At 36.0% G+C, this 15,548-nt stretch overlaps 2 long non-coding RNA genes across 3 annotated transcripts; both read right to left on the bottom strand.

Moving 5' to 3' along the window:
- Positions 1 to 2,482: 2,482 nt before the first annotated feature.
- Positions 2,483 to 5,306, bottom strand: LOC110866221. Of its 2 annotated transcripts, none has more exons than XR_002551236.2 (3): positions 4,797 to 5,304; positions 4,051 to 4,131; positions 2,483 to 2,624 (listed from the first exon to the last, which is right to left on the bottom strand). It is a non-coding gene; the product is annotated as an uncharacterized LOC110866221 (long non-coding RNA). The 2 variants fall into 2 exon arrangements; XR_002551237.2 differs by lacking the exon at positions 2,483 to 2,624 and adding an exon at positions 3,408 to 3,576 and having other exon boundaries at positions 4,797 to 5,306.
- A 4,527-nt stretch (positions 5,307 to 9,833) lies between these two features.
- Positions 9,834 to 11,659, bottom strand: LOC110866222. The gene is made up of 3 exons (XR_002551238.2): positions 11,223 to 11,659; positions 10,476 to 10,556; positions 9,834 to 10,001 (listed from the first exon to the last, which is right to left on the bottom strand). It is a non-coding gene; the product is annotated as an uncharacterized LOC110866222 (long non-coding RNA).
- Positions 11,660 to 15,548: the final 3,889 nt, after the last annotated feature.

Genomic DNA, 15,548 nt, shown 5'->3' with positions numbered 1-15,548 from the left:
TTACAATCCTATTCGAAATGATTTATTTAGAACTCTTTTAAGAAATATATATATATATATATATATATATATATATATATATATATATATCCTATATATATATATATATATATAGAGAGAAAGTATAATGTACTTCAGGGCTTAACCTACATTAACATACATGACAAAAAATATAACGTGCGTTATTATCATAGAACGTGCGTGATTATAGTCTCATGCGTGATTATGTGGTCCCATGCGTGATTATGTGGTCCCATGCGTGATTATACCCCTGATCCAACGGTTACCATTGTCTCCTACGTGATGTATGATAAGGCTTTTTGTATGTTAACCTTACTCTATATATATATATGTATGTATGAGCATAACATGCCTTTTAAAATTTCATTAAGTTATATACAAATTCACACACCTCACAAGTGATCACTCATCAATCGGCCGAAAAAATGTATAAGCGAAACGCTCAGTTCCGGTATAGAATTTACTCCTACCATATGCTTGACAAGTAATCAAACCTCCTCATTTTTAACATAATCCTTAGATATAAACTAAAGACTTTATAAGCAATAAATTTGTTTTTTTTATTTCAAGCAACTACGATATTTTTTTGAATAAAAAGTATTCACAAGATAGCTAAGTCATACATTTTATACATTTCAAAAAAACCTGACTTTTACTAAAATAAAGGGTCTAAAAATAAAAAGGAGTTTGGGTTGATGAGTGATTGTTGCAAAATTTTTATTTTGCGGGTTTTAAAACGAAAGGTTTTAGGCTCAAAGGGGTTTTCTAAGGGATTTTTGTTTTGGTGGGGAGATAAAAAAAACAAGGTTGAAACGAAAGAAAGTATAGTCCTAATGTCTCAATCATTTACTTACTTAGATCAGTTGGTAAGGATCGGGAATGCATTGTCTTGTCAAGTTCTAGATTTGTAAGAACCGTACCGACTATCACACAAGAAACGAAAAGTAAGCATTTAGTAAAGATATGAAATTGAATGCTCGGTAAAAGCTTAAAACTCACAATTTGTAGGAAAAGGAGTAAAAGTGTGAAAATGTAGATGCAAACAAATTTTAAAAAGTTTGTCATGCCTTTTTATAATTTTTTCTTATATGGTTATTTTTATCACGGCTTATCGGTTGTAAACTTGTAAAAACAAAAAAAAAATAGAACTTTGTTTTCTAACTTAAACTAAAACCAAGACAAAATAAAATAAAAAAAAATATTTTGAAAAAGATTTAGGGTGTTTTAGCGGTTCCAAGTGGAGTTTTGTGTAAGGCTTGTTTTAGGACAATCAATTCAAGTCCCCCCCCCCCCTCACACACACACACACACTTAAATTTCACATTGTCCTCAATGTGTCAAAAATGGGTTAAATTTAATTAAATGTGTAAATGTTGGTCAAAAACAACAAAATTTTCAAAAATTAGATACTGGACACGGGGTTGTGTTAGAGAGGCAAGGCCCCGTGTAAAAAGTGTCAAGCAGACACGACCTCGTGTAAAAAGTACTAGTATTGAAAATTTTCCAAAAAGTGGGCACGGGGGCGTGCCTAGGAGACACGACCCCGTGTGATAGGTACAAAAACAATTTTGTTTCAACAGAATAGAGGCACGCGAGCGTGCTTACCTTACACGGCCCGGTGCTGAACTTACTGTAATGAAGATTTCGAGTCGGGGGGCTTCTGTTTACGTGCATGGGGTTCTGGTTTTATGTCCTTTGGCAAGCTCCAATCCTTTGTTGAGTGTATCTTATTCCTACAAAGAGAAAACTTGAAAATAAAAGCATTAACTAAGAGCTGAACTAAATTTTAAACATGGTTATTCATTTTCAAAAGGAAGCCATACTTTTGAAATAGAAAAACCTATTTTTAAGTAAACTACTTTATTATTGGATAGTTCATGGAATGCCTCCATGGTGCACCATGTTTATTATTGGATAGTCCATGGAATGCCTCCATGTTATTTACCTTAATTTTTCTTTTTTTAGTATATGCATGATGAGATGAGTATGAATGTTGCCATGTTCTTCATAGATTGTATATAGATTAGTTGTTGCAAGTACTTTATTCTTTGCTAATATCACAAGCTTTATGATTGATGTATTCATATTTATCTACAAGTGAATCATTTCTATGATGTTTTATTGTAATTATAGCTTCAATTTGTGTGGCATTTCTAATGACTTGATTACAAGAGTTGCCAAAACTTTCTAAAATATTTGGGGACAAAATGATTCGTGTCAAACAAGAAGTTTGTTTATTCATTTAGGGGTATGTTTGTCACACCCTGGCTTTGCGGAAGCGTGGTTAATTTTGGTGTGACTTCTTAATACCATAGCTTAATCATATCAAAGCTATATGAAATAAAAACCATGCAAGATCATCCGTAGATTTAAGTTTTAAAATAGAAGTACCACAACATTGTTTTAAAGTACTGACACATGCAACGGAGATTACAACCTAATAACATAAAACATTGTTCAGAATTTATAACCACAACATAAAGCAGACGTAGTTTAAGAACTGTGGCTCGTCCAGGCAAGAGCCACGACCCCTAAACTTGGATGACCTTATTTCTCTTAAGCAGCGTGAAAAACGTATCATACCATGCCAGATCCTTAATTACCTGAAATACATGTAAGTTGGAAAAATCAACAAAAACTGTTGAGCAAGTTCATGTGTACTGAGTAAGTAAAACCTTTGTAAGTATAAAATCCTGGTATGTAGCAAATAAGGAAAAAGAGATCACCAATGGTTTGCAAGGCCATTGATATGTGTGAAGTGCAAGTAGGAAGACTCAAACCTAGCAGATTTATGCGTTGGGTACAAAGTCACCCCGAGGTCCGTTATGCTGGGCCTGAGGCTGGGCTCGCTACACCCAGATAGATCTACCGCTCCTGCCCCTCGGTCCTACCCTGAGGATTAATGGCCTCAAGTTTCCGCCTACCCACTCACATGATCTAAATAATAACCCTCCTTACGCTAACCATACCATGTAAGAAATATTCGTAATTATAGTAACATGTATTTCACCCCCGCAGTTTAGAAAACTGAAAACAGTTAAGAGAAAAGGGGGACATGAACTCACAATGATGCGTCTCTACCAAGTATATCTCCTGATCAAGCAGTTGTGCAACGACCTACATGTACTAACTCTATTAGACGGACGGTCGTGCCTTAGCTTTATGGTTTAAGTTTTTGGGAACAAACTTGAGGTGTCAGTTCCCAAATGGATTGCTCCATTCTCTTCAACTCGGGTTCCACTAGGTACGGAACGACTCGCGACAAATCGTATAGCCTTCGCACAAGCTTCACCACATCTTGTCACACCCCAACCGATGGCGGAAACATCGGGATGAGACGAAGTGTGTATAGATTGCAAGAGACGTCATAACACTATGTGACGATATTTAATTAAATTCAAATTTCATTGCAATACTAAATATCATACAAGATTCAAAAAGAAATAACAACATTGTTTCATAACATAACATAACAATAAAAGATAGATTAATCTAGGTGTGTATCTAGTCCACCCTAAATCTTGTTTCGTCTTGAATATCATCTCAATAATTAACCTGCAACATGTATTAAAATAGAGTTCAATGCAAAAGCAAAGGCGAGTATACAAGTTTGTTTACATAGCATAATAGAATAACAACTCATATCCAACATGTTACATAGTGAATAAATTTACTAGCAATGCAATTTTGGCGTACTATATGATCAAACCCATGAATACAACGCATAAAAATAGCCTAATCCCAATCGTTCAGCGGGGTGGTAATGTTTAACTTAACAATACCCAATTAGAATAGCGGGCGGGGCGTTAATCCTATAGCGCTATAATTGTTAAGGTGGGCTAGCAAAGTTAATGAGCATATAACGTTCCAAATCGTTCATAGAGCATACAAGCATAGCAAATATTCATAATAGTTTCATGTCACGTTCATAGATAGAGTATGTTTTGTTTAAGCATAAAAGTTGTTTTGAATAGGTATACATGTTGCATCCCAAAGTGTAAAGGGGAAAAAGGGGTCGAGTATACTCACATTGGTTGCGTGTAAGAATTCCTTGAATTATCGCACGAGTAAAGATTGAGAGAATCCAAGAGAACGAATGTAATGGTTATCCTAGATATTTAAAATAACACATAACGAACTAGTCAATAACTATTCTAATATCTAAGTTTACAATGTATTTACTTAGATATTTTATTTTATCACGTTATTACATTAATATTAATGATATAAAAGGGTTTAAGGTAATTTGTTTGTTATTATTAGATTAAGAGTTTCATTGTTAAAAAATAAAAAATAAAAAAAATAATAAAATAAAATAAAATAAAGGCAAATCAGTAAATAAAAGAAATAGTACCAACAGAACTCTAAGGTTGTATTAGAGTACAAAAAAACCTTAAATAATACAATTAGAGTATTTATTGTTATTAAATGGGTTTAATGGTTTTAAAACAAGGAAAAAGAAATAAATAAAAAAAATATAAACTGTTAAAGGAAAAGAAAGATTTATGTATTTTTAAATAATGAATAAAATAATCATCCAAAAGTTGGCCAAAACTGCACCAACCCACTAGTAGTCTGTTGTTTAACTTTGTGGTGAGATAAGAATGTCCCTATTTTTTTAAATTGTGAGAGTAGGTTATCTTTGCCATTAAAACAAAACCCAGACAACTATGGTTCTCGATTTGTTCATTGTTTCAACCAAGTTGCAGAATGCCTTCATCAAACAAGAAAATAACAAGAAAATAAAATGGATTCTCAAGGAAGTAAAAATATACCGAAACAACAGTGGCTTCGTCGTGACCCCGGTCGTCTCCGGCGTGTTCTTCTTCGTTTAAATGGACGGCGCGAAACGAAGAGGAAGCGAGTTCCGTCATGAATCCGGTGAGCTTTCCGGCAGCGTCTCGTAACTCAGCGAAGCTTCTACGTCTCCGACGGTACGGGTGCACGAAGCAACAGTTGGTGGTCTTCGGCTTGTTTCCGACGAGATCTTCGAACTCCGGTCGTCTCCGAGGAAACTCCGGTGACGTCTGATCTTGACGGCGGGTATGTGGGTTATATGGAAATGTGTTGTGGGGAAGGATGTATTTACAATGGGGATTAGGGTTAGAGTTAAAGGTGTATTTAATAAAGTTAGTTGAGAGAATGAGGCTTAAAATTCTTGAAGTAAAGGTTTCCCAGCCATGTTACGATACTCAATCGGCGCGCAAAATAGTCCCTTCAATTGGCATATTAAGTTTGACTTGTCATATTATAACATATCCTATGCAGCATTAACGTTAGATAAATAATATGATTAGGTGTAATATTAATATTAGTGTAGTCTAAGTTGAACCCAAAGTGGGCTGCCCGAAAATGGGTTGTGATTACAAACGGCCATCTTTAATTCTCTTAAGTGTTGACACAATATGATTGTATAGTATATTATTATTATTATTATTATTATTATTATTATTATTATTAATCAAATACTTTGTTAATCACAATAATTCCTTGTATTTATACACAACACGAAATTAGATAAGTTTGTATAAAATAAAGTATAGGTTGTGTACTGTGAACGTATAATCAAGTGTATGCACGTATAGAATATTTAGAATCACGTATCCATTGTAAGTTACGCATATATTTACAGGGTACGAGTATGCATCAGATGTAAATAAGTATTTAAATGTTTAAGTATTTAAAAAAAATAAAATAATAAAAATAATAATAATAAATGAATTATAATTCGCATGAAATAAATAAATTCTATTACTATCGTTGTTACGAATTACAAAAACGGAGGCGAAATACGAATACAATATGAATGTAAGTTTCCAAAAATAGGACCGTAAGAAATCTTTTCTAATTAGCGTAAGTTTTGAAAAGCGAGGCGTTACAGTCTCCCCTCCTTTAGGAAATTTCGTCCCGAAATTTATTGAATAGGAAGACTTGAAAGGATTTTGGCAAACAGAAGAGGTTTGTTTAAAATTGGGACCTTGGAGTTTGAGACGTTTTGAAAAGTATGAAATTCTGAGGAATGACATGATAGGGTTGTAAAAGAGTTAGTTTGGTAAAATAGTTTTGAGGCATTAAACATAAGTGAAAACGTGTACGTGCGTGCATAGGCAAAATGGTTTAAACAGCTTTGAATAACTCAAATTTGAGGTGTATTAAAATGTGTCGTATTTAAGAAGGAAAATTTTGTATAAAACGGTTTGTATTTTGATGAAAAGCGTGGTAGTTGGTATGGGAAGTTTAAGAATAGTACCGAATCGCATCTTTGTAGGAAATTGTTTCATTGAGAGGGACTAGAAGTTTGACGTTTTACAATAAATGGTTTTAGAGATGACGACCAACTGCGGAGTTTGCACACGAATAAGGAATAAAAGGGTCGTTTTAAAAGTAAGGATGTAGATTAAGATGTAAACGTTTAGACAGACTTAATTGTGAACGGGGCTCGTATAAAAGACGAAGAATAATGGAGAATAATGGAAGGTATAAAAGTGAGCGATTGATCTAGTAGACGAATACAAGTATAAGAATGGCTTAAGTATTGGATAAACGAAAGCAGTGCGTTAAGAATGAGGTCTTGTCATGGACAATATAAGAATGGCTTAAGTATTGGATAAACGAAAGCAGTGCGTTAAGAATGAGGTCTTGTCATGGACAATCGGATATAATGCGTTTGTGAGTTGTTTAAAGTTCGTATTAGGTCCGAAAGGTCTGCAAAACACTGAATTTCTCATGGCACGTTTTACGAAAGTTTGGTAACATGACGAAAACACTTATATATAGGATGTACCAGCGGCGTATCCACCATGTTTTGACCACATTACGTCCGTCTCGTGTTCGGTGTCATGTTATGTTTCGTGTCTTACCATACTCAGTAGTACACTCTATGGTTCTCATACGACCATTACTATAATCCCGTGTGCACCCGCGATTATACTAATCGTCGTATGATCCGCATAGTTTGTACTAGTTGCGTATGAATCAAGGTATACATAAATTTGAAAAGAAAATAGGGTTGTGTGTGTACAGAAATGTAGCATATAAGCATGTTTGCGTTTCAAATAGTATAAAACCTACGTAAGCGAATCCCTCGGGTTTCACTCGCGTAAAGGTGCAAATGTATAAATTTTGAGTATGAATAAAAGCATAAGCTTAGTATAAGTTTAAACGTGAATACGCATGCAAGCATAACACAAATGCATGAATAAGAGTATGATTACCAGTATAAGCATAACGTGTATAAAAAATGAATATAAACGGGAGTACAATTTGAGCATATACGAATGAATGTGAGCATAAACATAAATCGTATAAATGAGGGCATATATATGAGTATGTGTATAACATAAGTCGTATAAACGCGAGTATAACCATGAATATAAGTGTAAACATAATTGTATTTGCATGAATAAAATGCACGGGTGTGAATATAAGTTTAAGCATAGTTGAATAAGTATGAGTATAAATAGGATGTGAAAGTATAGACATGAACACGAATATTAGCGTAAACGTATTTGTATAAATGTGTATAATCGTATAAGTACATTGTAAACCTATAATTTGTGAACATGAGAATATTATAAAATGTGTGAATCTGGATATGAGTGTAATAAGTAATAATTTTGTATGTGGTATTAATCGTAATATACGAATGTAAGCATGTAAAAGGTCGTGAAGTTTTGAGTATAAAAACAAAATGAGGGGTATATGCGAATTTGTCGTGAGATATAAACTAAAACACGTAAGATGATATGCATGTATAGTTGTTTGAGCAAAGCGTGAAGTTTAATTAAAATCAAAATAGATTGAGTTGACATGAAATATAGAATCTAGTTCATAAATGTAAAGAGAGTATAAATATCTATTGGTTATGTGTGTTATACTTTGTGAAAGAAAGGAAATGCTACTCTTGTTTTAAAAAGGATTTACATTCGTTGAAGATGGTTGGTTCTTATGAAGTTTCCTTGCCCACCCATTTTAAATTAAATTGACGTATTGAATAATGGTTGAAAAGGTTCTAGAAGTAAATAAGTTTGCATCGTTTTAAATGATCTTGCATTAAAGAAGAAATTCGAAGTTTAGAGACCTTTGTGACAACGTTGATTCGTAAGAAAAGGATTTTGGTATACGATCTTAGTGATTGTTGAAAAAGCGTCTTTAATAAAACATTTTACTGATTTTGAAAGGAATTTTAGTAAATGATTGAATAACATAGGTAGTATTTTATAGGTGTGCGTGAAAAAGTTGGTTTGATTCCCAATTGAAAATAGAAAATCTCTAGTTTAAGGACATAAGATGAGCCTTTTTCAATAGTTACGTTGAATACAAAATTTCGTGGGCAATGGATTTATTAAACCAACTAGGTTGATAAGTAGCATTTCGTAAATTTTGAAAATCGAGGAATCAGCGTTTATGGTAAAGGTTAAGAATTTTGTGTGTGAGCTATATGAAATTAGATTGTAGGATAAGAAATTCGTTCATATAAACAATGCATGTTGAATTATTTAGAGGTTTGGCTAATGATAACCGATTTGGATATAAGCATGATGGTGTTTACATAATATAGTCTTTCAAAAGAAAGTATCGGTAACGATCACCTAGGTAAGGGAATCACCCCTAACCCATTGGCGAGGTCGTTGTAAGATGAGAAAAAGAAGCGGAGTTAATCGTCAAGGTAAGGAAATCACTCCTATCTCGATGATATGTCTCCACTTGTTGTTACAAAAAGAAAAAGAAAAATGTAAATAAAATTACGAGAAATTATGCATGCTAATAATGCATAATCGTATGAAAGGTAATAGTATGATGTATGCGCAAAAGTGAAATCTCACAAATGGTTCAAAATTGACAAGAGAGAATTTCATCATAAAAGATCAAAAATAATAAGGTGTAAGTTCGATTAAAATTTGGATGGTTCCAAAATGGAATGTTGACTAACCAAAGTGGTCGAAAGGTCTCTTGAAATTGGGAAGCATGCTTTGGCCTAATAGGTGGTATACTCTCGCCGACAAGTCGGTTAACGGTATTTACCCTTCCGGTTACTACATGTTCCAACTCAATCGAAAATTCGAGACTTGGCGAGATTTAAAAAAAAAACAAGGAGTGGGACTAGTCGACAAGATGCGGGTTTCACCCCTAACTTGACGATTTCATGCCCTAGGTGTGGTTGGTACTCGTCGGGTCAAAATGTGATTTCGACACATTGACGAGGGTCCACTAGAATTTGAATTCGAAATTCTTCATCAAGGTGAGGACTTCACTCCTAACTTGATGACGACTCTCGTGAAAAAAAAAAGAATAGGTAGATTGAGAGTCGTTCACCAAATTGTGGGTTTCACGCCTATTTTGGTGAAGTTGTCTCGTTTTGTATAATATGAACGTTTTGCGGATTAGAACAGTCGAGTAAAATGTATGAGGAAGAGCGTATGTTGAACATTAAATAAACAAGTATAAACTTGACGAGAATGGCACATAAAGAATGAAATATTAAAACAAATATTAACACATAATAAAACTAGTATTAACACATAGGAATAGCATGTCAAGTATGGTACACAAGGATAAAACGACATGTATGTTTAAAAGGCTCAAAGAGAATAAATAAGAAACACATAAAGTGGCATGCAAGTAGTTTCAAGTAAAACATACGAATAAAGCTCTAAAACTATAGACTAGGTTAAAGCATTCCTACTTTTCCTAATTCCCTATAGTTATGGCTCTGATACCAATCTGTCACACCCCAACCGATGACGGAAACATCGGGATGAGACGAAGTGTGTATAGATTGCAAGAGACGTCATAACACTATGTGACGATATTTAATTAAATTCAAATTTCATTGCAATACTAAATGTCATACAAGATTCAAAAAGAAATAACAACATTGTTTCATAACATAACATAACAATAAAAGATAGATTAATCTAGGTGTGTATCTAGTCCACCCTAAATCTTGTTTCGTCTTGAATATCATCTCAATAATTAACCTGCAACATGTATTAAAATAGAGTTCAATGCAAAAGCAAAGGCGAGTATACAAGTTTGTTTACATAGCATAATAGAATAACAACTCATATCCAACATGTTACATAGTGAATAAATTTACTAGCAATGCAATTTTGGCGTACTATATGATCAAACCCATGAATACAACGCATAAAAATAGCCTAATCCCAATCGTTCAGCGGGGTGGTAATGTTTAACTTAACAATACCCAATTAGAATAGCGGGCGGGGCGTTAATCCTATAGCGCTATAATTGTTAAGGTGGGCTAGCAAAGTTAATGAGCATATAACGTTCCAAATCGTTCATAGAGCATACAAGCATAGCAAATATTCATAATAGTTTCATGTCACGTTCATAGATAGAGTATGTTTTGTTTAAGCATAAAAGTTGTTTTGAATAGGTATACATGTTGCATCCCAAAGTGTAAAGGGGAAAAAGGGGTCGAGTATACTCACATTGGTTGCGTGTAAGAATTCCTTGAATTATCGCACGAGTAAAGATTGAGAGAATCCAAGAGAACGAATGTAATGGTTATCCTAGATATTTAAAATAACACATAACGAACTAGTCAATAACTATTCTAATATCTAAGTTTACAATTTATTTACTTAGATATTTTATTTTATCACGTTATTACATTAATATTAATGATATAAAAGGGTTTAAGGTAATTTGTTTGTTATTATTAGATTAAGAGTTTCATTGTTAAAAAAATAAAAAATAAAAAAAATAATAAAATAAAATAAAATAAAGGCAAATCAGTAAATAAAAGAAATAGTACCAACAGAACTCTAAGGTTGTATTAGAGTACAAAAAAACCTTAAATAATACAATTAGAGTATTTATTGTTATTAAAGGGGTTTAATGGTTTTAAAACAAGGAAAAAGAAATAAATAAAAAAAATATAAACTGTTAAAGGAAAAGAAAGATTTATGTATTTTTAAATAATGAATAAAATAATCATCCAAAAGTTGGCCAAAACTGCACCAACCCACTAGTAGTCTGTTGTTTAACTTTGTGGTGAGATAAGAATGTCCCTATTTTTTTAAATTGTGAGAGTAGGTTATCTTTGCCATTAAAACAAAACCCAGACAACTATGGTTCTCGATTTGTTCATTGTTTCAACCAAGTTGCAGAATGCCTTCATCAAACAAGAAAATAACAAGAAAATAAAATGGATTCTCAAGGAAGTAAAAATATACCGAAACAACAGTGGCTTCGTCGTGACCCCGGTCGTCTCCGGCGTGTTCTTCTTCGTTTAAATGGACGGCGCGAAACGAAGAGGAAGCGAGTTCCGTCATGAATCCGGTGAGCTTTCCGGCAACGTCTCGTAACTCAGCGAAGCTTCTACGTCTCCGACGGTACGGGTGCACGAAGCAACAGTTGGTGGTCTTCGGCTTGTTTCCGACGAGATCTTCGAACTCCGGTCGTCTCCGAGGAAACTCCGGTGACGTCTGATCTTGACGGCGGGTATGTGGGTTATATGGAAATGTGTTGTGGGGAAGGATGTATTTACAATGGGGATTAGGGTTAGAGTTAAAGGTGTATTTAATAAAGTTAGTTGAGAGAATGAGGCTTAAAATTCTTGAAGTAAAGGTTTCCCAGCCATGTTACGATACTCAATCGGCGCGCAAAATAGTCCCTTCAATTGGCATATTAAGTTTGACTTGTCATATTATAACATATCCTATGCAGCATTAACGTTAGATAAATAATATGATTAGATGTAATATTAATATTAGTGTAGTCTAAGTTGAACCCAAAGTGGGCTGCCCGAAAATGGGCTGTGATTACAAACGGCCATCTTTAATTCTCTTAAGTGTTGACACAATATGATTGTATAGTATATTATTATTATTATTATTATTATTATTATTATTATTATTATTATTATTATTATTAATCAAATACTTTGTTAATCACAATAATTCCTTGTATTTATACACAACACGAAATTAGATAAGTTTGTATAAAATAAAGTATAGGTTGTGTACTGTGAACGTATAATCAAGTGTATGCACGTATAGAATATTTAGAATCACGTATCCATTGTAAGTTACGCATATATTTACAGGGTACGAGTATGCATCAGATGTAAATAAGGATTTAAATGTTTAAGTATTTAAAAAAAATAAAATAATAAAAATAATAATAATAAATGAATTATAATTCGCATGAAATAAATAAATTCTATTACTATCGTTGTTACGAATTACAAAAACAGAGGCGAAATACGAATACAATATGAATGTAAGTTTCCAAAAATAGGATCGTAAGAAATCTTTTCTAATTAGCGTAAGTTTTTAAAAGCGAGGCGTTACACATCTGGACCTTCCTTCTGTAGCTCCCAGAACTCTAGTTCCAACCCTTGGATATCCTTCTGAGAACAATACTCCTTCCGCATTATTTCTTTCAGCTCGCTCCATGACATCGCATATGCTACAGCCTCGCCCAATTCTCGAACCTTACGGTCCCACCATAACAGGGCTCTATCTTGTAGCAATCCGGATACGTACGGGACTTGCTGCTCTTGCGTGCAACCACACGTTCGCACAATGACATCCACATTCTCAACCCATTTTACAAAAGCTATGGCACCTCCCGTGCCACCAAAATTCAGAGGGTTGCATTCTAGGAAATGCTGGTAGGTACAACCTGTATCCAAGAATTCATCATCACAATAGGTATTAGCAGGGCACTTTGGGGACTTTCCAACGTATTGTAATGTGTCTTAGGTGACTTAAACATTACCGTTAGGTAGGTTTCTCCCTGAGGCACCTTCGCCTTGTTTGTAGCGAAGAACCTCGTACCGAGCTCTGACTCTAGAGGCGTGCGCTAACCATTCTGCCTTAGTCAGTCGGGTGATCTCTTGATGTGACATCTTCTAGGAAGAAGTTCATGTTAGTTAGGTCTCTTCTATTCAGGGAACGTAAATAGTCATTTGGAACACATGTATCACACATATTTAAGTCATCATATTACACATCACGCAATTCATCAAGCAAGTAATTGGAATCATGTTTACCGACAGTATATCAAACAAACACGTGTTTCTCAGTCATAGCACATTCCTGTTATATTGGTATCACGTCTTATGATTAGGTTTTCATTAAACGGGCAAGCACATTGCATCAAAATCATAACATTCGTACGTAATTTGAGGGTTTCGATTAATGAGAGTATAGCAAGTAAACATGTAGTATTAAAATTTTAGTACGCATATATGCGTTACTGATCGCATTTAGCAATGACATGACGACTGTGCTTTCGTTGGTTATTGACCACAATATTTTGGTGAATGCTTAATGACAATTGGTTCCCATCGTTTTCCGGCTACAACTTCATTGTCTTACAAAATGTATCACATTATCAGGGTCACTGGGTCTCCCTACCCTTGCCCAACAAGTATATCAGCATATCTAAATTACGTAGTCAGGCGTGGTCTTCACAAATCTCCACAATCTTGGGGTCTCTACCCAATCGTAACACAATCTGTGTTATTCCAGACACCAACATTTCTGGTGACTAAGGCAGGGGAGGAAAGAAAAATTAAACTGTCGACATTTTTTAATTCCTCTGCGAGCTCGTATATTCCTCGAAGTAGTCAACTGATTTGCCGCTTAATGGTAAAAGGAATGATCATCAAAAATCCTGGGGACGGTGGAATATCAGAGGTCAAGGGCATAAAAGGGATCCTGATGTACGTGGCAGATCAAGGCATGCTGATGGAGGAATGTGGTGTTTTACTTAAAGTTTTCAGACAATATGCTGTCTTGTGATGTAGACCCTTAACTCATGTTTTGGTTATGTAATGTTTTGCATTTAACGTTGCCCTTTGTGGTGTCAGCTCAAGCTTCCACATTCCGCGACTCATATCCTCAACTGCAGTTGATGTTACAGGAGCAACTTATCCTGTGTGCGTTTTTCACAATGCGAGAAATGGTAAGGGTTTATAGTTAGCATAGTGCGTTTATAGGGACCATCAAATCGGCCCATCGAGCATTGTAGAGGTGAATGTAGCAAGCGGTGCGGCCTGGAGCATCCCTACTAGGCGCGGGTATATCCTGACAGAAAGTGTTAGTCATGATGGCGCAACGGGCGTCGATCTTCACAAGGGAAAACGAACCTCTTCACAAATGAGGGGGCTGTCTGATGCAGGTAGATATAAGGGGTGCAATGTCAGGCAGTTTAAAAAGAAACAGGATCGTGACCACGTAAAGGTGTAGGTTCAGCAGGCGCAACATCAAGCTGACCCAAATGGTGTAGTAGCTGGCTTGGGTGCAGGCTCCGGGTCATGTGACGGTGTGGTGAGCATCAGTGGTGAGTGTGGGAACAAAAGTGCATCCATAGGAACTGAAACAAGGGCTAAAACAGGAGCCACATGGGTCAACAGGGGCTACGGGATCCACCACGGGCTGATCTAGTTGGATAAACTCAATGTTATGATCAAACTCAAAGCTAGGGGCGGGGGCAGGTGCAGTGGATGATGCCTTATCAGGGTCCGTGTCGTGCTAATGATGCTGCACTCCCTGCACATGTGAAGGTGCAGATGCTACAAACTCAAAGGAATCTGGGACAGGTGAATGGATGGGTGCCTCCTCCGCGGGAGCATCAGCGAGAAGTAGGAGATCACTGGCAGCAATAAGGGCCTCGCCCTCCATGTTATCCTTGAGTGGGTCCTCATCAAACAAGTTGACGTCGTCGTCAGCGCCTACGTCCAGGGTCATATCAATAATAGGGTAAGCGGCAAGGGGTACAGGGGCAGGGATCATCGCGAACGGCGAATCCCCAGCGATAGGGCTATCAGCGGGCTCATCCAAGACGTCATCGGGCAGCGCAAATGGCTGGAAGTCATCATTGTCCGTGCTGGTAGTATCCGAGGTATACACCTCGTGCTTTGATAGGGCTATGTCATCTTGTAACACAAACACATGTGCACCGATAATCAATCATATAATCAGATAACATATTAATCACCAATTAAGTAATCAAATAGTTTTCCTAGTCCCACTAGCCTCCCAGCCTCCCAGACTGCTCTTCCTAGTCCCACTAGCCAATTCTCCCAGCCTCTCAGACTGCTCTTCCTAGTCCCACTAGCCAATTCTCCCAGCCTCTCAGACTGCTCTTTCTAGTCCCACTAGCCAATTCTCCCAGCCTCTCAGACTGCTCTTCCTAGTCCCACTAGCCAATTTTCCCAGCCTCTCGGACTGATTCCCTAGTCCCACTAAACAATTACCTCGGTCTCCCAGACCGAGCCTCGGCCTCCCAGACCGAGCCTCAGCCTCCCAGACTGAGCCTATAAAAATTAAATAAAATGTGCTCAACATTTGTTTATAAAAACGTTTTGGATCTGGATTTAAGTGGTATGCAGTGTAAAAAGGTTTTTCGTGAGAGCCATAGTGATCATAGTCTAGACTCGAGAAGGAATCCTAGTTCGCTATGATCAGAGCTCTGATACCAAGCTGTCACACCCTGGCTTTGCGGAAGCGTGGTTAATTTTGGTGTGACTTCTTAATACCATAGCTTAA

The sequence above is a fragment of the Helianthus annuus genome, chromosome 7 (genome assembly GCF_002127325.2).
Source record: "Helianthus annuus cultivar XRQ/B chromosome 7, HanXRQr2.0-SUNRISE, whole genome shotgun sequence".
Lineage (NCBI taxonomy): Eukaryota > Viridiplantae > Streptophyta > Magnoliopsida > Asterales > Asteraceae > Helianthus > Helianthus annuus.
The sequence above is the reverse complement of the archived record's forward strand: the minus strand, read 5'-3'. Positions and strand labels throughout refer to the sequence as shown.